Source organism: Neomonachus schauinslandi, chromosome 1 (genome assembly GCF_002201575.2).
Source record: "Neomonachus schauinslandi chromosome 1, ASM220157v2, whole genome shotgun sequence".
In the NCBI taxonomy this organism is placed as follows: domain Eukaryota; kingdom Metazoa; phylum Chordata; class Mammalia; order Carnivora; family Phocidae; genus Neomonachus; species Neomonachus schauinslandi.
In genome coordinates this window covers 12,901,399-12,927,166 of record NC_058403.1, presented here as the reverse complement: position 1 = coordinate 12,927,166, position 25,768 = coordinate 12,901,399, and positions in this window count along the sequence as shown.

Below are 25,768 nucleotides of genomic sequence, written 5' to 3'. Positions count from 1 at the left end.
TCCCGGATTCTAGATGCACATTCGTTCTCTAGGAAGTGGTAGCAGGCATACATATCATGGTCACCTGACTGAGATGGCTCAGTGAGGAGCAAAGGGCTGGGGGCTCCCGTCCTGGTTCTGTCGCCCTGTTCCAGGGTGGAAAAGGCCAGGAACTTAATTTCACTGCCCCTCAGTTTCCCTACTTGGACAATTAGGTGGCTGATTTCTGGTACACTTTCTAACGCAGCTCAGAAAGCCTACCATCCTGGTCCTCTTTGTTGTGGACTCCAGGGGGTAGAAAAGGAAGTCAGAAAGAGTGACCAGAAAGCCACCTCTTCTTTGTGTAATACATCTGGGCCTTCTCAGAAACTTACATCGGGAACTTTCCTTTGGAAGTCCCATCTCTGGTCCCCAGTCTTTGGGGAGCAGGTCCAGAAACTGAGTCCTAGAACTGAAAGCTGGAAGTACAAGAAAAAAGGATCTGAGAGTTTATTTTTTAAATACCAAATTCTTGATTAGGCCTCCTTCCACCCTCTGTTCTTTCTTCATCTGAACAGAGCGGCAATAGTGAGCACCCGAGCGCCCGCCACAGTCCTTGTCCCATTCTGTCTGGCACCGTCCAAGCTGCGTGCTGAGAGCGTGGCTTATCAGAAGCTCAGAGGGATAAACCTAACCCAGGAGATTGAATTAAGACTGGAAAATATCTTGACAGGCTGGAATAATGGATGAAATCTAACATTTGAAATTTAATCAGGATAAATGTAAAGTCTGGCCGACAGGTTCAGAATACCAAGGGCGCAAAAACAGCTGATCTCATGAAAAAGGCCTAGAATGTTCAGGTCACTACAATCTCAAGCTGCACCAAAACCGTCAACAGGATGATTCCCCGCACCCCCCCACCCTGAGGCTTCCCCTCACTGAAGCTAGCAATGTGTGGGCTTTGCTGAATAAAGTTCACTGAAGGGGTGCCTAGGGGGCTCAGGCGGTTAAGTTTCTGACTCTCGATCTCAGCTCAGGTCATGATCTCAGGGTCGTGAGTTCAAGCCCTGTGTTGGGCTCCATGCTGGGTATGGAGCCTACTTAAACAAATAAAGTTCACCAAGTAAGAGCAGAAAACTCTGCACCATCCTCTGCCCTGTGTTGTTAACCACATCTGTGTCATCAGTGTGACTCAGTGATGGGCAGCAAAGCAGACGAGGCCCAGAGGGAATGACAGACTCCAGGCAGGCAAGCGGTGACTATACACTCATGAAAAAAATTAGAACAAGGGAAATAATGTCTTAGTATTATTATTAGCGGAGTTTTGATCCCATTACGGCCCTGAAAGTTCCTGAGGATATCGGACCACAGTTTTGAGAACTACCTACCACCTTTTCACTTCTCTGGCTTCAGGCATATCATCTAAACAAAAGCAGGAAGGTGAGAAGAGTTGAGCAGGCCACACTGTCTTCTTACCCGAGAGGAAAAGCTTCCCTAGCAGGTCTGAGCTGCCTTCCTCTTGGTTCACTGGCCAGCCCTGTCACAGGATCTCAACTAGCTGTTGTCCAATATGAAAGCAAAGACCAAAACCCAACAAAGGTGTTGTGAAGTTTAAGGAAACAAAGAGAATCCAGAGAACAGAGTAACGAAAATTTTAAACCCATAATTACTTTCTTCGGAGAAGTAAGAGGACAATATTGGGTCCCTAAAATAAGAACAATATACTATTAAAAGTATTTTACAGCTGAAATAAAAATTCAACCAATGGGTTGAGAGATAAAATGGAGGAAATCTCCCAGAAAAAAAAAAATACAAAGCAAGTAAACAGAAGAAATTAAAAAAAAAAATTAGGATACATACACAAGGTGTAATCAGCCAGATCAGATAAATTGCACAAAGAAGTGAGAAAACAGAAAATTACCATGGAAGTAATTCAAGAAAATGCTCAAGAATTTGAGCATTCCAAGAATGGTTCAGGAATTGAGAGAATTGAGTTTCCGGATTACAAGAGCCTACTACATGCCCAGCAGGAGGAAAACCTCGCAAGGTGGGTCATGATGGCATTTTCGAATTCTGCAGATAGAACAGTGAGAGAGAGGGAGACAGGCAGAGAGACAGAGACAAATTCTGAGAGAGAGAGAAGTCATACAAAAAAAAAATTTTTGAGAGTTAAGTTGACTATGTGTAGAATGTTGGGTTGAAAATAATTTGCCTTCAGAATTTTGAAGAGACTGCTTTATTGTCTTCTAGCTTCTGGGATTGCATCCCAATTTCTGTACATGAGCTCTCTCTCTCTCTCAAAATCTCTTTCAATCTGTCTTTCTCTCTCAATCTCTGTCTCTCTCCATATATATATATCCTATCGGTTCTTGGTTCTGTTTCTCCAAATGCCACATAATAAACTGGGCGGGCGGATTTCTATTATGACAGGGGAGCAGGGAAGACGGGTACTGGGGACTATTAGGAAAAAGAAGTACTTAAAAACTTCAGTCAGAGCAAAAACTTGTGTAAGAAAGGAAACATAGCCATGATGGGCTACTTGGCTTAGGAATGACTGTATTTTGTAGAATCATAACAAGTAAACTCTGACACATTGACTTAACCCCAAACCATCATGTAACTATTGGAATGAGAAGAAAATGAGGAGCAGTAAATGTTCTCAAGGTGCTAAATGATCTTCTTGTACATTAGGACCCTGCTATAGACTGAATATTTGTGTTCCCCCCAAATTCATATGTCAAAATCCTAACTTCCAATGTGATAGATAGTATTAGGTAAGGCCTTTGAAAGACTCTGCCCTGGGGCATCTGGGTGGCTCAGTCAGTTAAGCATCTGACTTCAGCTCAGGTCATGATCTTAGGGTCCTGGGGTCGAACCCCACGTGGAGCTCCCTGCTCAGTGGGGAGTCTGTTTCTCCCTCTGACCCTCCCCTGTGTTCATGCTCTCTCTCTCAAATAAATAAATAAAATCTTTTTTAAAAATTAAAAAAAGGAAGACCCTGCCTTCATGAATGGGATAAATGCCCTTAGAAAAGAGACCTCAGTATGCTCCCCTCATGTGAGGTTAGAGTGAGCTTTCAGTGAACCAAAAAGCAGGTCCTCAATGGACACTGAACCTCTTGAACTTCCCAGCTTCCAGAACTGTGAGAAATAAATTTCTGTTGCTTATAAGCCACCCAGTCTGTGGTATTCTGTTACAGCAGCCCTCATGGACTAAGACAGACCCAATAGACAATACACATACACTGAGAACTGGAGTATGCTAGAGCTTGAAGAATCCCTTGAAGTCCAAATCGCTTGACTGAATCACTCTGTACGATGAGAAATGGCCTCAGAGACAAGCCACAAAACGAGTCAGTGGTGGAGTTGGGATCAAAACCAGGTCTCTTGATTCCTTTCCCCAATTGCCTCCTCAAACAGGGATGCCAAGATTGTACCACTGGGGGTGGGGCACCTTTGTCATTGTATTTCATGAAAATACACAGTCTAGGGAACACCAACCTCCAAGGAATACAACGCAATTGGCGCCTCCTGGAGTTGTGCAGTGGTCCTGTGCCCAAAGAGAGTATTCAAGTCATTTCCAGGCATAATTGTAAAAGCTCTTTTAAAAAAAATTATTTATTTATTATTTATGTATTTATTTATTTAAGTAATCTCTTTTCCCAACATGGGGCTCGAATGCACGACTCCCAAGATTAAGAGTCGCGTGTTCTTCCGACTGAGCCACCCAGGCACCCCATCAAGAGCTCAGGCTGTGGCTGTGGAAACACTGTTTCTCCATCTGCAGCCATGGGACTCATGTGGACTCAACCCCCAGATCCTGGCCTCAGCTTAACTCTGCTCTCAGGACTTCATTCCACTAACAGAGGCTCTGAGGAGGAGTCACGCGCCCCTGAGAGGGTGTGTGGCCGACGATGCCACCAAGTTCGCCGAAGCAAGGTCTCCCTGTGGCCCTCCTGCCATCCTCCTTGTGGCGACCAACTGCTTTTCTCAGACTCTTCATTCGGTGCTGTAGTGAGCTCAGGAGCTTCACTGTTGCCATGGGTTACATGAATTCCAAACTAAGGATGGAACCAAAACAGTCCCTTAAATATCAGGCCTCAAGTGGGAAGCGAAAAGAAGTGCTCCAGCACCTTGGAGGAGATGAGGCTACGTTATGACAAGGGGCAGATACGGAAGAGGAATACGGCTGAGCAACCAGCTGGATGGTGGCCGCCTGGGGCTGCAATTTGTTAACAGCTGCTAGAAAGATTCGCTCTCTGTGGGGCTTGCAAGTCATGGCAAATTCCCAGAGAAATGAGAATGAATGTCTGAACCTCAATCTTGTGCCGTCCAATATGGTAGCCACTGGCCACACGTGGCGACTAAGCTCTTGAAATGTGGCTGGTCTGAATGGAGATGTGCTGGCAGGAGGATGGCCACAGTGGCTGGGTAGGGGAATAAAAGTCGCTCTTTCATTGCACTTATCAAAATAAACTCCTGAGGGATTAAAAAGTTAAAAGCAAAAGCCTATGTAGAAAAACTAGGTGACTTTTGGATGGCGCAGGAGTGTCTAAGAATATGGGAAACAGAAGAAATCACAAAGAGAATGACAGATTTGACTGCAAAAAAAAAAAAAAAGAAAAGCTTTAGCTTTTTGTTTTGGACAAATATTAATTTTAAAAAGGATAAGAAGGGGGCGCCTGGGTGGCTCGGTTGGTTAAGCGACTGCCTTCGGCTCAGGTCATGATCCTGGAGTCCCGGGATCGAGTCCCGCATCGGGCTCCCTGCTGGGCGGGGAGTCTGCTTCTCCCTCGGACCCTCCTCCCTCTCATGCTCTCTGTATCTCATTCTCTCTGTCTCAAATAAATAAATAAAATCTTTAAAAAAAAAAAAAAAGGATAAGAAGGGGCGCCTGGGTGGCGCAGTCGGTTAAGCATCTGGCTCTTGGTTTCAGCTCAGGTCATGATCTTGGTCCCTCCCACTTGTACACTCTCTCTCTCTCAGATAAAGAAATAAATCTTAAAAAATAAAAAAGTAAAAGAAATGACCTTCAGGCCAGATAGGTACTTCTGGAAACATTTTCTCTTAAAAATATTTTTAATTGAAATATAATTGACATATAACATTGTGTAAGTTCAAGGTACACAACCTGTGGATTTAACACATTTATTACAATATTGCATATGCAATATGATTACCACCATAAGGCATACCTAATGCCTGTATCACGTCACATAATTATTTTTTTTGTGGTGGGAATAATTAAGATCAAGTCTCTTAGCCACTTTGCAGTTTATAATATAATATTGTTTATGATCATCATGCTGTGCATTAGATCACCAGGACTTACTTATCTACTAGTTGCAAATTTGTAAAAAGCTTCAGCTTTTATAACATTATAGGTATAGATACGATTTAAAACCATATAAAATGGGAAATTATTTTCCATAAAGATCACATATAAAGCACAGAAAAAATTGATGATGTTCTAATACCCCAGGAATGGAATGAACAACTCCCAGAAGAAATACAGATGGCTAATAAACATTTAAGTGTCTATTCCTACAAGTAATCAAAGGAAAGCAAATTAAAACTGCCACTAAAAGTTTAAAAAGTTAAATTAAGGCAAGTTGAAAACACTGTTTATTATGATTCAAGTTAACAAACTTTTGTTTTTGATGGAAGTCATACATAGCTGATGGGAATGTAAACGGGGAAAAATTTCTAGAAAGCAACTTGCAAAATGCATCAAGAGTCTAAAAACGTTCTACTCTTTGACCTGGAAATTTCACTTCTAAGGAAATTAACAGACCAATTTATGTGCAAGGATGTCCATATGTTCACTGTTCATAATGGCATAATAACTGAAGCTGCTGAAAATATGCAAATAAATGATGCCACCATGAAAAAAAAAGATGTGCTGTAAGCATAAAATGCACACTGGGTTTCAAAGACTTAGTATGGGGGCTCCTGCATGGCTCATTTGGTTGAGCGACCAACTCTTGATTTCGGCTCAGGTCATGATCTCAGGGTCAGGAGACCTCCAGACTCGGCATGGAGTCTACTTAAGATTCTCTCTCTCCTTCTCCCTCTGCGCCTCCGCCCCAACCCCTGCTTGAGTCTGCATTCTCTCGCTCTAAAAAACCAACCAAAACAAACAAGAAAACCCAAAGGCTTAGTATAAAAAAATAATGTAAAAAGATCACACTAATATTTTTCGATCGACTCTCTACAGTGGCCAATATACTGGGTTAAATATTGAGTTGTATAAAATATATCATTATATATTTGGTTATAATATCGGGTGAAATAAATTGGGTTAAATAACATGATTAAAATTGATTTCATCTCCTTTTCAGTGTGGCTACTAGAAAAGTTAAAATTCCATATGCAACTAGCTTTTGTGGCTCACGTTTGTGGGTTGCACTACATTTCTATGGGATAGAGCAGCTTTAGATCTGTGGGTAAATCCTCGTCCTAACCCTATGTCCTCCCCAATTGTCTTTCCCACCCCAGGCTTTCCCTTTCTCTTTCCTTCTCTACATTTTATACTCTTTCAGCAGGAAACTAACTCACTTCTACCATTAAATGGGAAGAATAATAGCTAACATTTTTTAAAAAGATTATTTATTTGAGAGAGAGAGAGAGAGAGACAGTGCACGCATTCGTGCACGCGTTTGTGCACGCAGGGGAGGGAGGGGCGGAAGGACAGAAACTCAGGCAGACTCCCCGCTGAGCACAGAGCCTGAGGCTTTATCTCTCCACCCAGAGATCAGAGATTGTGACCGGAGCCAAAACCAAGAGTCAGAAGCTCAACCAACTAAGCCACCCAGGCGCCCCGCTAATATTTTTAAAAAGGCTCTATGTGCTAAGAAGGTTACCTGTCTTATGTCATATAATCCCCCCAACTATCCTCTAAGGTAGGTAACATCATTGACACAGGGCGTCTCAGCTATGTGCCCAAGGTCATACAGCCAATTAGTAGAGATGCTAGGACCCAAACCCCAGGTAGCCTGTCTCCCAAACCTGTCTGCTCTGTACTGCGTAAGAGAAATCGAAATTGGGAAATCTTGAGAGAAACCTCTTCGGAACAATCGACGGTGTTTTCCCACTTGCACTGCCATGATGCCCTGGGGAAGACATTGAAGCTTAAAAGCTAATGGTTGGTTCCTGAAATGTGCCCATCAATGCTGTGGATGGCATTGTGTCTCCCGGGTTGGGTCACCGCAGCTGAGACAGCACATTCCTGAAAATTTCTTACACATTAGGAGCCTCTTGAGGAGGCTTTTAGCCTTGGAAGATGTGAACAAATGGGTTAGAATCAATAAGAGGATGTAGGGACTTCAAGTGGCATAGGACAAAGGAATGACCCAGTTGGGAGGGGCCAGGAATGCTGGGCTGAAAATTGGTGAACAGAAGGAGGTTAGAGGCATATTGTCCATGATAAAAGATCCTCAGGTTTTCAGGAGGAAAATATGTAAGATGTGTGAACAATAAAACAACCATTATGGGGATGGTTGCAAACTGGATTTCCAGAAAGAAAATTTAGCCATTGACCTGGTGGGTTGACCACATCCAAGTGCCTTAAGCTGTGACCTCAAACCATGGTGCCTCATCCAGTGGCAAAGTTGGCTGCTCGCTAATTATTAAGAAAAATATTTAAGTACCCAATGTAGCGGAGGATTTACTTTGTATGTGTTTTAAAGTGGACGGCTGTGTTATCCCAATAATGAGCTCCCACTCCGGACCGTCTCCCATGCTTTAGGGAGCAGAGAGGAAAGGGTGGGGTCAGTGTTAGCTCCGTGACCGGAACCCAGAGCTCTCTCACCTGTGCCGCAGCCTAGGACCCCAAAGGAATACATCTGTCCCTTGTTCCCAGGCAGAAATGAAATTTGAGAACAAATGGTTTAACGGATGATACAAGAGAATCAAAGGGATCGTGGTAGGTCAGATGATGCTTCAGACAGCAGGCGGGGGAGAAGATGATTTGCACAGGGAACCCAGAAGCTTTAGGGATTTGGAGATCGAGGTGCAGTGATGTGGATAGAGGAGTGCCTTGAATCCAGGTAGATTGGGTTTAGATCTCAGGGCTGGCCCCTAGAAGCTTATGGGAGTCTGTGTGGAGTTTTTTTCCCCCCACTCCAACAACCAATTCTCTGCCAACTGGGTGTCCAATAATCCATTCAGGGCTGATACGGGCTGACATTATCTACCCACATTTCTGCCTGGCTGACTACGAACTTGAGGTTCCCATACCACCACCATCCCACGCCCCTGGTTTGGTAATTTGCTAGATCAACTCACAGTACTCAGGAAAAAACTTTACTGACTTTGCTGGTTTATCATAAAGGTTACGACTGGTGCCGGTTGGTGTCGGAGAATTGGTGTTGGAACACACCAGCTAAGGCCCCAGGCATCACAGACCAGAGACAAGCAGTCCCCTGGGTGCTCTTTCCAAATCCTGACCCAGAGGATCTCAGCACAATAAAATGACTACAGCTTCATGTCACTTTTGGGGCATTGGTTTATTATGCAGTCATAGATAAATGGACCCAGGTGGTCCACCTTCAGAGTTGTAAGGATCACAGAGAACAACATATGGCGATCACCTAATCTGGGGCCTGACCTACAGCAAATCTTATCTTCGTTATTGAAAATGAAAGGATCATAAGCTACTCGCTGTATTTGGCCCATCAGTCTCCTTTGCCCCACTCCTCCCTGCCCCTCCCCCACACTTCCAGGAACTCTGAGAGTCAACTCAGAGTAGCAAAGACCCTCCTCCACAAGTTCCAACCACTTTGAGGGTCTTTAAATGTCTTTCTAGCTGGTCTGAAGCCAGCTTTATGTTAAATGAAGCCCCTCTGCCCACCTGTCTTTATTCTCTTGCTTTTTGGAAGCCCAAATCCACTTTGACCTGGGGCTGACCCTAAAATTATTCTGCAGGCTGTCAACTCAGGTCCATCCGATCCTGCAAAGTGGGGGAGGCCAGGTGTGAAACCTGCGGGGCCCCAGCTGGGCATGGAAATAGTTTTCCCTGCTCCCTCCCTTGGCCCTCAGTTTGCCTCACCCCGTGGAATCCTGCCCCAGAATCCTGTCATTTCTCTGTGCTCCGATCTGCCAAGGATGCAAGGAACATAGGTTCTCCACCCTCTCTTTGGGGCTCTGAGGCAGACAAGACACCACCCACTCACTCTGTGGTGTGTCTCAAACGAGGTGCGTCTCCTGCCAAGTGGCTCTTCCTCTTTTTTTTTCTCTCCAGGTCGAGTTGTGAAACACTTGGCACTAACACAGACCCGGAGTCCGAGATCAAACAAACCAAAGCAAACTTCGTAACCATGGAAACGAACGATTGCATCAGATGATTGCTGCATTCAGGTGAGGAAAGCCCAGGAACTTCCTGTGCCTTGGCCACAGGTGTGGATGGCCACGTGGGGCTAGACAAGGACCCGGCAAAGCTGCCCCACGTCCTACTATCCACATGGAACTGCTGAAAGGTAGATCCACGTGGGGTGAATACGCTTATGGTTCCCGTTGTATGGACGAGCAGACAGAAGCTTAGAGGGTTAGTCCAGGGCCACAGAGCCAAAACAAGACAAGGCTGGGATTTGAACCCAATCTGTCCAGTTGAAAGTCTAGCCTCTCAACCCCCAGCGCGTACCACATCCTCTGCTATAAATTCTGGCTCTGTTGCTGGGTTACACAGAAAAAACCCAGTGAGCTCCACGGATCTTTACCGAAACCCTATTCCAGGTGATGTACTGTGTCAGGAGCTGTGCGGGATAAAAAATGACTGAGACAGAGGAAGATAGCTGATAGTAGAGAAACAACAAATCTTTCTAAAGATTCTTGTATAAAATGTCATGAAAAGCCCCCTACCCCTTCACAGAGCTCTCAGGCAGTCAACTAAACCATCCAGGACATTCCCTTAGCAGGAAGGAACACTCCAAAGAGCTGTCCAGAGCTGAACTGTGTCCCACAAAAGGACGTATTGAATCCTAGCAAGAATGGAGGGAAGACAATGGGAAAAGACACAGAGTGAAGATGGCCATCTCCCAGCCAAGAAATGTCAGGGATTTCTGGCAACACCAGAAGCTAAAACAGAGGGCATGGGCTAAATTCCTTCCTTCTCCAAGAAAGAACCAACTCTGCCAACTGACACATTGATTTTGGACTTCTGCCTTCCAGAACTCCAAGAGAATACATTTTTGCTGTTTTAAGCCAGCCGGTTTGTAGCCCCTTGTTATGACAGCCCCAGGAAGCGAATACACCTACCTTCCTTTCACCGTGGTTCCTGTGTTGTGGGAGGAAAGTAGTCTCTCCTTAACCTTGTGATCTCTCATTCTTCCTCTCCTCAAAGGAGGTCTTCCTCTCCTCTTCCTGAGGTCTCCTCAAAGACCTCCAAATCCTTCACCTAAGCTTGTGTCCTTCCAACCAGCTTGTCTGCTAGGAGCACGCCCTCCTACTCTAGAGTCATGGCTCCTCAGTGCCATTCACGTATCCCTCTGCTTCCCCAAACCCCTGAAATGCACATTCAACCCTTTGCTTTCTCTGCATCCCTCTTGATTAATTACCCTCAGCAAAGGACTGACTCTGCCCAAGGGATGGATGGAGGAAGTGAAGCCGGAGACGTAGGATGAGAGCAGACGCTGAGCAGGAAGAAAGTCCTATAGAATCTGATAAGGTGTTTTAGTTCATAACCTAGGGGAAGGAAAGCTACGGAAGCAGGAGAGTTCATTTATTTACATATACTTTTTTTTTTTTTTTTGCGAGAGAAGGAGATGGTGGGGGGAGGGAGAGGGAGAGAGAGAATCTTAAGCAGACTCCATGCTGAGCGCAGAGACTGACATGGGGCTCCATCTCACGACCCTGAGATCGTGACCTGAGCCGAAACCAAAAGTTGGTGGCTTAACCAACTGAGCCACCCAGGCACCCCTATTTACATATACTTATTGAGTCCCCGCTGTATGCTAGGCATGGTGCTAAATGCTGGAGAAGTGCATCAGGTAGGAATGCTTTCAGTGGTAAATGACAGGACACATAATGGACTTAAACCATAAGTACATTTATTGTTCATTTAACAAGCAGTCTGGAGGGAGATGGGATGTCTTCAAGGACCCAGGTTTTCCAAACTTCTTTCTCCACTGCCCTCAACATGTTGATTTCGAGTCTTGTGTTTGTTGCCTCATGGTATGGAATGGTGACCACTTTGACTGAGATGGATGTTATAAGCCAATGTGTATCTCCCCAACATTCCTGTGTTGGAGTCCTAACCCCCACTACCTCAGAATGTGGCTCTACTTGGAGATGGCACCTTTAAAGAGGCGGCTAAGGTAAAATGAGGTTATATGGGTGGGCTCTAATCCAACATGACTGGTGTCCTTATAAGAGGAGATTAGGACCCAGAAAGGCACAGAGACACCTGGGATGCATGCGCACGGAGGAGAGACCATGTGAGGGCAATGAGAGGTAGCCACCTGAAGCCAAGGAGAGGGGCCTCAGGAGAAACCAGCCCTGCCACCTTGATCTTGGACTTCCAGCCTCCAGACTGTGAGAAAATAAATTTTTTAAAGATTTTTATTTATTTATTTGAGAGACAGCACAAGTGGGAGGAGGGGCCAAGGGAGAGGGAGAGGGAGAAGCAGACTCTCTGCTGAGCAGGGAGCCTGATGTAGGGCTTGATCCCAGGACGCTGGGATCATGACCTGAGCTGAAGGCAGATGCTTAACCGACTGAGCCACACAGACGTCCCAGTGAATTTGTTGTTTAAGCCGCGCAGTCTGTGCATTCTGTTATGGTAGCCCTAGAAAATGAATACAAATGGGGAATACAGGGAAGACCAGACTGGGGGTGGGGGGGAGGCAGGAGGAGGAAGCCAGCTTCCGTGCATTGATTTAAACTCTTCCCTCCCCCATCAATCAGGCTCAGTGAGGCCCCCCTCATGCCCCCATGTCACACTGCACATCTTAGAGACCTCACTCACCTTGGGACTCGTGTCAGTGCAGAAGGATCCCCTGCCCCCACTGGACTGCGAACTGCTCATTCTGTGTTGAACATCCCACAAGGCTGTTTTGAAGGGAGAAAGATGTGTTGTTCCTTCATTTACTGCATGATGAGCTATCTCCGTGTGCTGGAGTCATGTTCATTCTCCATGCACCTGCAGCTGTCAAGGTCTGCAGTTTAACAGAATTAAAAGAAAGTGATCATGACTTGGAGAACCTAGTAAAGTGCCCAAAGATGTTGTAGGTTCTCCAAATCCTTCATGATAAAGTAGAGGCTGAGTCTCAGTGGTAATCCTGAGAGTGCTGGGGTAACCCACGTTTCTTGAGTCCCGTGCAGGATGTGTATATCAGCATGGGTGTGTGTGTGTGTGTGTGTGTGTGCGCAAGTGTGCACCCATGTGTGTCTGATGAGGCTGTGAGCACGGACGAGGTGGACAGATAGCTGCCTGGGGTGGGAGACTGGTTTCTCTCCCCCTCCTTCTGAGCCCTCACAGGTTTCCAGGTATGAGACTGGCGAAAATGGGCTGAGAAACATTAGGATAAAAAAAGCCGAAAAATTTGAACAGTGGGGTTTGAGGCACCTGAAGAAGAACATTGGGATTTCAGTGCTTGGTGTATGGAAAGAAATGAACCAGAGATCAGCAAACACCAGATATGATACCTGGATTTAAGAGGCTGTCAAGAAAAAACTATTCTGATACTTGTTAAAATGGCAAGGAAGACTTTATTCAAGACGATCACTACAGGTGTCAAGACCAGTGCCAATAGGGGAGAGACCCAGCTCAACCCTGAGGACAAGTGGGGATTTTTAGTCAAGGGTCAGAGTGAGGGGGCCGAGGTGTGGAAAACTAGGAAAAGGAGACATCATGGGGTAGGGTATTCTTGTTAAATTGACCTAACAGGATTCCTACTAAAGGCAGGCCAAGGACTTGTACCTCAAAGGTTGGGGATGAGAAACTTAATCAGATAGCAAGAGTGACTAGATAGCAAGGATGGGGATTCTTTTTTTTTTTTTTTAAGTAATCTCTAGGGGCACCTGGGTGGCTCAGGTGTTAAGCATCTGCCTTCAGCTCAGGTCATGATCCCAGGGACCTGGGATCAAGCCCTGAATCCGGCTCCCTGCTCTGGGGCGAGCCTGCTTCTCCCTCTCCCTCTGCCTGCAGCTCCCCCTGCTTGTGCTCTCTCTTTCTCTGTTAAATAAATAAATAAAATCTTAAGAAAAAAAACTCTACACCCAACTTGGGACTCGAACTCACAACCCTGAGATCAAGAGTCACATGCTCTACTGAGCCAGCCAGCTGCCCCAGACAGGGGATTCTTTTTAAAGTGACATAGCAGGACTCTTGCTAAAACTGGGGGTGGGGGTCAAGGTCAATGCCCAGAAGAAGACCCAGATGAACCTGAAGTTTGATCTAGGAGAGAGTCTTGTCAAGGCAGCTCCACCAAGAAGCACATAAATACAGGGTGGTCAGGGTTAAACAGGTGTTAGAATGTAGATCTAAACTATTTTGTATAATATCTGTAACTATGTATAATATTTTATATGTTGTTTGTTTTATACATATTATAATATTTGTAACTATTTTTTTCTCAAAGTAGATTTGATAAATGATTAAGAAAATCTAGACCCAGCTCAGTAAAAACCATATTTAAATTTTCAATCTCCTATTTCCTGAGAAGCTAACATTTTGATGAATACTGATGAAATCTCATGCCAGCACATCAAAGATTTAGGAGGTTTTGGCCTAAAATTGTCTCAAAGATTTTTCAACTATGCCTGTGAAATCAGTCTCATTAATCTTTGAGAAACTACGAAGAAAGAGGCACTAGAAGGTCAGCGTTGGACAAAGTCTGTCCCAATTATACAGAGTCTGGATCCATTCCTAGAATGTTCACTAAATCAATTCTGTGTCTTAGGAATGTGCTGTAACTTGCTGGAAACATGAAGAAAAGCGGTGGAGAGAATGCCACTCAAGTCAGGAAAGTAGTTCCCTGTGGGGAACGAGGCAATTCCTCCTTGAGCAAGACACACCATGGACCTTTGGGATTCTCCCAACATTCAAATTACTGATTGTGGATAGTTCCAGGGATGTTGGACTCACAGTTATTTATCAATTAGTACATACTTATATTTTATGTACCTTTATGTAATGTGTTGTATTACACAATTAAAAGCTTTAAAAAATAGTTTGTCCTAATTTTCAACAAACAAATAAATGGAGGCTTCTGGAAATTATAAACCAAAATAATCCTTGAAAAAAAAAATTCTAGGATAAGTGATGAAATGGACAGTGTGAGTACTTGGAAAAGAAAGTGGTGATGCTAGTTGGGTTTATTTAGAATAAGCTGGGCTGGGCGCCTGGGTGGCTCAGTCAGTTAAGCGACTGCCTTCGGCTCAGGTCATGATCCCGGAGTCCTGGGATCGAGTCCCGCATCGGGCTCCCTGCTCGGCGGGGAGTCTGCTTCTCCCTCTGACCCTCTCCGCTTTCATGCTGTTTCTCTCTCTCTCTCAAGTAAATAAATAAATAAAATCTTTAAAAAAAAAAAAAAGAATAAGCTGGGCTAAGAGCATCTGAATTTTGTTTTGCATAGAGTTAGTAGGCTAGTGGGTCGTGGATTGTAGAAAGCATCTGGAAAGAGCTCTCAAGATATCCTTGTGGACCAAACAGAAATGTGGGCTGGCCCAAAAAAAGTTTATCCGGAGGATGTAAGGTTGGTTTGCTGGGGATGATCTAAAGCATGGCTGCAAAGGTTTGATACCCTTCTTATAGAGAGGTGAGGTCTATGCAGTGTCATGTTGCTACATGTCTAACAGCCACATCTCTGAGGATAAAAGCCCTGATTTGTAGTATTTGACAATTTCTATGGGATACATTTTTTTACAAAAAGATTTTATTTTTAAGTAATCTCTACATCCAACATGGGGCTCGAACTTGCAACCCTGAGATCAAGAGTCACACGCTCTACTGATTGAGCCGGCCGAGTGCCCCTGTGGTGTAAATATCCCCACCATGACTGATGTCAAAGATGCCTGTGTTTAACAATGGACTCATACAATTTTTGAAAATTTTGCTGGCTCCACTACCCTACTGGGTCCATGTCTCCTCTTTTGGATCTAGGCAGGTTTGTGACAGCTTTAATCAAGAGTCCAATGGAAGTGATTCCAAAAGGCCAGTGATAAAGGTGTGTAACTCCCAGTCTGATGCTGGAGCACTCTGGGAAAGCCCTCTGGGAGCCCCAAGCTGCCATGTAAGTTTCGCCCCCGAGAGAATGTGCCAGATATGTGAATGAAGCTACTTTGGACTGCACAGACTCAGCTACCCAGTGACCTCCACCAATGCCACGAGAAACAAAATTATCACCCATTGAGCCTTGCCCAAATGTCTGACTTCCAAAGTCATAGGATATAATAAAATGCTTCTGTTAAACCACTAAGTTTCGGGGCAGTTTGTTCTGCAGCAGATCATCGAAATACTTCCCACACCATCTTATCTCCTTTCTGATTTGTCTTTCCCTACACCAGAGGCTTCGAAAGGGGGATGCTCAAATTCCGAGCCTCCCTTACAGCTAGGTGTGGCCATGTGACAGTTTTGGCCAATGAGATATAGGCAGAAATCCCTAGGGAGATTTTCTCTTTCTCAATCAGGAAGGCAAATATTTAAGAGGCGAGGATTTTTGCTCTTTGTATTTTGTCATGCCTCATTTTTCCTGCCTGGTATGTAGATATGATGGCCTGGGATTCTGCAGCTATCCTGTGTCAGGAAGAGAAAGTTGGTTCTAAAAGTAGAGAAGGGCAGAAATCCTGGGTTATCTGCTTCTGGATCTCTAGTGACATGGAAAAAGTAAAATCTTACTTGCTTAAGCCCTTGTTTGTTGGGATAGCTGTTACTCACAGCTGGAAGCAATTCCAGCTTACTTTAGAGAAGCCAATTTGTAGCAAGTTGGATGAAGGAACCAAAGAAGTTAAATCAGGGCTGGTTTCTTGGGTGTGTGACCTGTGCAATTACACAGGGACCCACACAGAGAAGGGCCCACACTTGGTTTAATGCTCTCCTAGCTTTACCTTGAAATTCTGAATAATTTTTGAACAAGAGGCCCTGCATTTTAATTTTGTTTCTTTATTTATCTTTAATCTCTACACCCAATGTGGGGCTTGAACTCACAACCCTGAGATCAAGGGTCACATGCTCCACCGACTCTGCCAGCCAGGCGCCCCTGCATTTTCATTTGGTGCTCGAGCCCACAAATTAGTCAGTTCTGGGTTTAATGAATCAGTGTGATCCTAAATGGAATTTGTATGTAAGTTATATCATCAAACTTGGTCAGTCAACATTTTTCTTAAAGTCACAGAAGAGGACATAGAAAACATTATGAAATTTGTAAACAGCCCCAAATTTGATATACTGTCAATTAGATGACAGATTTAATATTTAAAAAGAAATCTAAATAGTCATGAAGCCCAAAGCAAGATGACATTTAAGAAGAGATAAATGAGAAGCCCTGTCTTTGGGATTTTTTTTTTTAAGATTTTATTTATTTATTTTAGAGAGAGAGAGTGGGGGGAGGGGCAGAGAGGGAGGGAGAAGGACAAACAGACTCTGCACTGAATGCAGAGCCCTACCTAGGGCTTGATCTCATGATCCTGAGATCATAACCTGAGCCAAAACCAAGAGTTGGATCCTTAACTGACTGAGCCACTCAGGTGACCCTAGGAATTTTTTTTTAACACACAAGGTCAGAGCTATCCATGTGGCAGGAACTCTGTGGTAGGGTCACTACTGTGTGTCCAAAGTAAATCACCACTTTTCTGGAGCATGACATTGTCCCGTGCATGGTAAGGGGTTTAGCTGGGTAATTCCAGGTCAATCTAATGATTCTAAGTGAGCTACTGACTTGGGCTTGGAAATCTTTTCGCAATATAGTGAAATTTAGTAGTAGTATTTCATCTGGGAAGGAGCCATGTACATATTTCCCTAAAGCTTGGAGCTGATGTGGTACCAGGTGAGTGGGTGAGAACTGGGACCTACAAACTTTGTCCAGTCTTCTTTACCCCAGTGATACACACACACACACACACACACACACACATATTTATATAGTAAATATAAATGCATGTACACATAATGGTTATAAGCAAAAATATCAAAATATTTACGAACCACTTGATTATCCTCACATTTTATTATAGTCACCCAGAATAGACCACTTTATCCAATAAAAGTTTATAGATAATAAATCTGCCATGAGAAAAATTGATGTAATATTTTATTAACATCTCCAAAAACATGTTGGTTAGTGAAGAGTAAAATAATAAAACAGAATCTAGGTGCCCCAGACTTGAAAGACTCTTATCAAAACAGCCCTTGCCTCCTTGTCTTTTGTAAGGATTATATGAGGCAATCCAAGCAAAGCGCTGGGTACACAGTGAGCACTCAGAAAGTAAGTTCTTACGATAATACAGTAATATATTTGTTCTTTGCCTAATCATGGCCCAAACTACCAGCTAACATCTTCTCTGGTATCGAAGAAGTGAAATTCAGGGAAAACACTATCAGTGAGAGCCAGATAATGAGGCGACCCATCTTTGAAGGGGAAAATGTGAGTGAGTGGGAGAGAAGACTAGGGCTGCAAACTTTTTTCCCATTTCACCGTTATCTCTGACTAAAATGGAATGTTCCTCAAATCAGTGAGTCAGCAAGCAGCGAGATCACCAAGACAACTATGAGGTGCTGGCACCACCTGCTGGTCACAAGGCAACAGTTCTGTGAGGACAGAGCCGGCTTTGGTAACTGGGGGAAACACACTTTGTTTTCACAGGACAGTGTGGCTGAAAGAAAACGGATTTTGGAATTAGTCACCTGAGTTCCGATCCCAGCTCAGCCACTCGCTGGTGGTCTTGGGTGAATTACTTAACTGTTCTTAGCTTCCTTTCCTCTGCTGTAAAAATAGAGCTACTAATAGGGTCTTTGAATGGAGTCTGGCTACGCCCGCCTGGGAGTGGCGGAGAGTGTTTGGATAACTTTGCAAAGGGAGAAACAGTTTCCAGATCCTCAACTTCCACCTGCCCTCGTTCCCAGCTTGATCTGATGAGTGTGGATGAAGTATCAAGCTGGTTTTCTTTCAGTCTCCCTCCCTCTTCCAAAGCTCTCTCTCCCACTTCACAGAAGGAAGGCATCCCTGTCATCTACGCTTGGTCTAACTAAAGTGCCCTGCCCCAGGAGGGGCGGGGGGTGATCCTGGGGCACCAAAGGGACAAATGGAGATATCTGTGCCTGCAGTGAGAACATGAATGACTAATGACAGAGTAGCCAGTCCTGATAAATCAGGTCATTTCCCATGTGTTGTCTTAAGCAAAATTAGAGGACCTAATTGAATTGCTTATTACTAGATCATTCAAATTAATTTAATGAGATCGCTAAATGATTTCTGACATATTATGCTGAAGGAATTAAAAGAATTGAATGATATCGGTGTGATAAAACTCCTTCCAGACCACCTCCTGATCTACGTGAAGCTGGTCTCTCAGAAGATGTACCCTTTTTATACTTATTAGTAAATAATTATAGATTCACAGGCAGTTGCAAAGACGATACAAAGAGATCTGATGTACCCTGCACCCAGTTTTGCCCAGTGATTAATCATATGGAACTATAGGACAATATCAAAACAGGAAATTGACACCAGTGCAACGTATGTGTAGTTCTGTGTCATTTTCATACACGAGGCCCAGAGCTATTCCCTCAGCATGAAGATCTTCCTTATGCTGTCCCCTCGCTGTCACTTCCACCCCTACTCCATTGTTAACGCCTGGCAACCACTAATCTGTTCTCCAACTCTAATTCTGTCATTTCAAGAATGTTATATAAATGGAATGATACAGTATCTGACTTTTCTAGACTGGCTTTTTTCTTTTTAGTCTTCGTAATGCCCTTGAGGTCCATTCAAGTTGTCACATGAATCAAATTGTTTTTGTATGCTGATGCATACATCTTTCTAGATGAAGAATGGGGACAGAACTGATGCCAAAGCCTGATTCATTGTAGCAGTAATTTTTATTACCAACAAGATAAACTCAGTGTCACCAAAAAATCATCCATTTCATGAAGATATGTACTTCTAATAAAATTACTTTTTACATTTAATAGCTGTCAATATTTTTGTTCTTTTAATCAATTCTATTACTAATCATTGTAGATTAATCCAAATTAAAGAAAATTTAAACTTTATAACTTAAGATCACAGGAAATGGAAAATATTTCAGTTTATATAATTTAGTTAGAAATGGTGGATGATCAACAAAAGGTCTTCAAGCATGTACTGTAATAGGAAGAATACTGTAGGGGATATGGGATAGAAGTTGAAGGGGGAAATGATGCCAATTTCTGACTGGTAAAGAATTTGTTCAGGGGCGCCTGGGTGGCTCAGTGGTTAAGCGTCTGCCTTCGGCTCAGGTCATGGTCCTGGGATCCTGGGATGGAGCCCCGCATCGGGCTCCCTGCTCAGCCGGGAGCCTGCTTCTCCCTCTCCCACTCCCCCTGCTTGTGTTCCTGCTCTCGCTGTCTCTCTGTCAAATAAATAAATAAAATCTTAAAAAAAAAAAAAAGTTTGTTCAGTGTTTTGTAAATGGATAAAGATGGGTATTAAGTCTCTGGGGTATTTAGGTTCCATCAGACACATTTGCAAGCGATCCCAGAGGATTGTTTTGTGGTAAGAACACTTAACATGAGATCTACCCTCTAAACAAATTCTTATGTGTACTACAGAACTCTTAGCTATAAGCACAATGCTGTCCTGCAAATCCCTAGAACTTATTCCTCTTGCGTAACTGAAGCCTTACACCCAAAAAAAGTGATCTAAGAGTTTTACTTGAAAATGTCAGTATCTCCAACATGAGAGAAATGACGTCCTTTGTAACAACTTAAACTTAAGACGAAAAATGATTTTTAAAATGTTAAAACTTTAGAAAGCATATGGGGCGAACACAGTTTTTCCAAAGTTCTTCTAGAATGTAGGTGAACAGAAATGGTGAATCACCGTCACCAAATGGTTTTGGCAAAGTGGTTTTGAAACTATGAGGTAATGCCTGTGATGTGAACAGGGTGGCCCTCATATAATAGTATTCCCATAAATGTTCCCTGGCATCCTGGTAAGAAACCAATCTGTACTGGGATAGTTTCAGTGAGTAACCAAAATCTGACTCATACTGGATTAAACTGAAAAGAGAATTTACTGGCCTAAAAACTAGGAGGCTGGGGTGGCGGATCCCTATGCTCAGTTGGTAACTGGAAATCCATCTCTCCAGCTGTTCTGGCTCTAGTTTCCTCTCTGACGGTTTCACGTAGGGGAAGACGTTCCCTTGTGGTGGCAACACTACTGCCGTCCCGGGTTGCCCGGGGCTCCCATCCGCCCCATTTCACAATCCTAGCACAACGAAAACTTCTTTCCAAATAGGTGCGGTGGAATTGCAGGAATTGCGTCTTATTGGCCTGGCTTGGATCATGTGCCCATCCCCAAGCCAATGACTGTGGCCATAGAAATGGAATGCTCTGATTGGATAGTTGTGGGTCATGTGTCCACCCCTGAACCCAGGGAAAGGGCCAGCCGGGCTCAAACCACCGGAACTGACAGTGAGGGAGTAGAGGAAGATCCGGTATTCTACCGGAAGGGAGAATGGATAATGGATGCGCCGACGTGATGGAGGGCTCCACGTCATCATCAGTCAGCAGGAATTGTAGGGGTTAGAAAGATACATCAGTCATGGATCTTGTTCATTATTAATGTACGTGTTCTGAATGAATGAATGTAGGTAAAGCGCTTAGAACAGAATGGTGTCTAGTACAGAGCAAGTACGGGATGGCTAGTGTCTGAGGTCAGGTTCCCTAGAAGCAGGGCCTCAGGGGATTCGTGTTCTAGGGATTTGCTGAGGGGCGGCTGTCAGGGGAAGGGGAGTGAGGGAAGCAGGATGGGGTAGGGAGGCGGTGAACTAAGCAAAGGCGTGCTTTCAGCAGGAGACCGACTTCAGGCCGATCTCACGGGGAGCTCTGGGGCATGAAGTGCTTCATGGAGCGGTTCCACTTAGAGCAGGGGGCTGGCCTTTTGTCTGCCTCTGTCGGGCAGGCACCAGCTGTGGGCTCCTGGGGGTGGGCTGGGGAACCATAACCTCCTGGGTCCTGTGCTCCTGCCCAAGGAGGGCAGTGCTCTGGAGAAGGGGTAGGTGTGAGCGGGAGCGAACACTCAGAGCGCTGCCGGTCTAATCGAGGGAATCAGGCTGGGCATCAACAGCATCTTCTACAGTTCCAATCATTATTTTTATTGAGGGTATGGAGACGAAGATAAGTAAGGAAGAGTTCCTGTTTTCCATGTAGGAATTTCATCTTCACTGGGGTAAAATACAAAGAGCCCCACGTTGTCTCTCATGGAGTACTGACCCTCAAGGCAGAGGGGCCTCGGGGAGAGGAGAGCTCAGCAGGCCAGTGAGAGGGCCAGGAGAAAGTTCTGGAAAAAATGGAACTCGAGCTAAGGGTTGGGGAAGCTCTGGATGATTGGGGGCGGGGGAGACGAGGGGGGGTGATGGAGTCAGTGCTTTCCCACAGCTTATAGTTAATTGGTGGACCTCTGGCAGGAGATGGATGGGGGCAGGAGAGCCACACATATGATAGACCCCAGTTCGCCAGAGAGCAACGTGTGACACAGTCACCCTCAAAGTCCTGACAATGATCCTCTGAGTGACACATGGAATCACTGTCACAGATGGGAACACTGAGGCACAGAGAGGTTACATTATTGTTGAAAGTCGCACAGCTGGGAAGCAGTGGAGCAGGGTATGGGCCAAGTCATTTGGCCTGAGTTGGCACTTGGATCCTCTGTGCTGTCCTGCCACCCCCTTCATGACTGCAGGGGCCCAGGAAGGGCAGCATGGCCCAGGCTTGGTGGCCACTGAGCTTTGGATTGACAGTGAGCTGCAAGGGAGCTATGAGCAGGCCAAGTGAGCCCTGATGCACAAACCCCGCCCAGGGGGGTGAGCAGAGGCATTACCAAAACTTCAGCTAGGCCTTCTGCAGCCCTATGCCAGCCTGAAGGATGAAAAGCTAACTGGGCAACTGGTTGGCATGGTGGGGACCTGAAAGCAAGGAGTGAAGCCTGGGAGGACAGAGCCTGGGAGGAAGGAGAAGCTGGGGCCAGGGTTGCAAGACAGCAAAGGGCACCAAGGGGGTGGTGGTCAAATGACTTCCCAGTGGACTCAGCCTCCCTGACATGGCTGGGAGCTGTGGAAGGAAGGAAACCCAGTTCAGTAATTAGGCCCGGAGGCCCTAGGCGCAAGACAAGCCCACCCTGGGCCAGTTCCTGCCCTGAAGACAGGATCCCAGCTGCACATCCACTTTGGAAGCAGCTGGGATTTGGTTTTGTTTTCTTTTTTTTCCTGTGGTAAAACATACTCAACGTCATATTTACCATTTTAACTACTTGTAAGTGTACATTTCAGGGGCATTAAGTACATTCACCTTATTGTACAACTGTCGCCGACATCCATCTCTAGAACTTTGCATCATCCCAAACCAAAACTCCATACCCCTTAAACAACGACTCCTCAATCTCCTGTACCCCAGCCCCCCATAATCTCTATTCTACTTTCTGGGTCTTCAAATTGGCCCATTCTGGGTACCTCATATGAGTGGAGTCATGCAGTATTTGTCCTTTTGTGACCGGCTTACTCCATTTAGCCTCATGTCTTCACGGTTCATTCATGTTGTAGCATGTACTGTAATACCTGACATGAAGCTTTTGATGCTGAGGTGTTCACTTTAAAAGACCTTCCTTTAGAATACACCTGTCACCAGCTGTGTGACACAGCCACAAGCAAAATGGCCAGATAAGGAGCAAGGCCTTCCCTACCATGAAGTTCCTTTTATGGAAACCCTGGACAGCCTAGATACCTGACCACTTGAGTGACCCTGCCTCCACTTTCCCATGCCCTAATTCCTGCTCTGATGCTTTGCATTAGCCACTTGGCACCCCACCCTCTGACCCTAAATAAAGGCAAGAGCCCCAGGTCCACGCTCATCTCTCTCAGCACAACCGACAGAACGTAACGCGTATCAGAACTTCGTTTTTCTTAAGGCTGAATAATATTCTATTGTATGGATATATCCTCTTCTGCTTCTCCATTCATCTGCTGATGGACATTTGGGTCGTTTCCACCTTTAGCTATTGCGAATAACACTGCTGTAAATGGCGCACAAGTATCTGTTTGAGTCCCTGTTTTCAGTTCTGTTGGCTCTACTCACAGCAGTGGAATTGCTGGATCATATGGTAACTCTAAGTGAAACTGTTTTCCACAATGGCTGTTCCATTTCACATGCCTACCAGTAACACACAAGGGTTCCAGTTTCTCCACATCCTCGCCAATACTCGTAATTTTCCACGCAGAGGTTTTGTTTTGTTTTAGGTTTTATTTTTAAGTAATCACTACACCCAGTGTAGGGCTTGAACTCACAATCATGAGATCTAGAGTTGCATGCTCTACTAACTAAGCCAGCCAGGCACCCCTCTATGGGGAGGTTTTGGGGTTCTCCATGCCAGCCCGCACTTCAAGGGGTTGGAATCAGAACCAGCCGTGGTGAGGTTCTGGCTTAACTATCTCCTGGTCCTCATCAGCTTCCCTCCCTCCCCAGCTCCAGACAGGCTCCCCTGTTAAAGCCTGTGTGATGACTCTGGTGTGGGGCCAGACTGCAGAAGCATCCCCACAGTTCCGCAGGACACTGAGCCCTGAGGTACAACCCTATCCCCCCCTACCCCGCCCAGCCTACCTTTTAAGGACACATCTTTGGAAATGAACACCTCCTTAGGTATAGGAGTTTCTAGGTTAACAAATGCAAATGACAACCCACTTTTACCAGAATTTGAAGCTTATGTATCTTCAAAAAATTTTTATTTATTTATTTTTTAAAAGATTTTATTTATTTATTTGACAGAGAAAGAGAACACGGGAGAGGGAACACAAGCAGGGGGCATGGGAGAGGGAGAAGCAGGCTTCCCGCTGAGCAGGGAGCCCGATGCGGGGCTCGATCCCAGGACCCTGGGATCATGACCTGAGCCGAAGGCAGACACTTAACGACTGAGCCATCCGGGTGCCCCTAGTTTATTTTTTAAGTAATCTCTACACCCAACATGGCGCTCAAACTCATAATCCCAAGATCAAGAGTCACATGCTCTTCCAACTGAGCCAGTTAGGGACCCCAAAATTAAAAAAAAATTTTTTACTCAAGTTTAATTAACATAATATATTAGTTTCAGGTATGTAATACTGTGATTCAACAAGGCTGTACATTACTCCGTGCTCATCTCGGTAAGTACACCCTTCAGTACTCTTAATCCCCTTACCTATTTCACCCATCCTCCTACCCACCTCCCCTCTGGTGACCCTCAGTTTGTTCTCTATTTTTTTTCAGTTTGTTCTGTATTTTTGTCTCTTTTTCCTTTGTTCATTTGCTTTGATTCTTAAATTCCACATATGAGTGAAATCATATGGTATTTGTCTTTCTCTGAATTATTTCACTTAGGATTATACCCTTTATATCCATTCATACTGTTGCAAATGGCAAGATTTTGTTTTTTATGGCTGAGTAATATTCCATTCCACATCTTCTTTATCCATTCATCAGTCAATGGACATTTGGGTTGCTTCCATATCTTGGCTATTGTAAATAATGCTGCAATAAACATAGGGTGTACATATCTTATTGAATTAGTGTTTTCATTTTCTTTGAATAAATACTCCGTAGTGGAATTACTGAATCATATGGTAATACTATTTTTAATTTTTTGACAAACTGCCATACTGTCTTCCACAGTGGCTGCACAAGCTTGCATCCCTAACAACAGTGCATGAGTGTTCCTTCTTCTCCATATCCTAGCCAATACTTGTTTCTTGTATTTTTGATACTAGCCATTCTGACAGATGTGAGGTGATAGTTCATTGTGGTTTTGATTTGTATTTTCCTGATGATAAGTGAGATAAGTGAGGTTGAGCATCTTTTCATGTGTCTGTGGCCATCTGTACGTCTTCTTTGGAAAAATGTCTATCCATGTCCTATGCTCATTTTTTAATTGGATTATTTGTGTTTTTTTGGTGTTGAGTTTTATAAGTTCTTTATATATGTTGGATATTAACCCTTATCGGGTGGGTATGTCATCTGCAAATATCTTCTCCCATTCAGTAGGTTGTCTTTTTGTTTTGTTGATGACATCAGCTGTAGAAACATTATTCTAGATATGTCTCCTTTGGCAAGGGAAACAAAAGCAAAATAAAACTACTGGGACTAAACTCAAATAAAAAGCTTTTGCACAGTGAAGGAAACCATCAACAAAACAAAAGGACAACCTACTGAATGGAATCAACCTTTTTATTTGTTGGTGAGAGTCCCTGGCTTGGTGTGGAATCTTTGAGATCTAGAAAATTCCACCATGCGATTAGCAAATTTAATAAAATAAATATATTTATATAAATCATTAATACATTAAATTAATGAAATAAATCAGATTTAGTTAATGTCCATTCTGCCCCACATTCTGTGGAGCTCTACTTAATAATCCACAAATAGACCATCGGTTTACCCCTATATTGCTGGTTCTTACAAAGATAAACTCTGTTTAATAAAGTTAGTTATGGGGTTTCTCAGCAACCCCTTAAGCCAGATGGCTCCATGCAAGACGGCATCCAGGATCCATCCTCAGGAAGTTTCCCTGGCCTGGCGGAAGCTCCTTCCCTGGGGCTTTCTGCCTTTGCATCCCTGAAGCTATAGCTTCTGAAAGCAGTGTCAGCAGACCTCG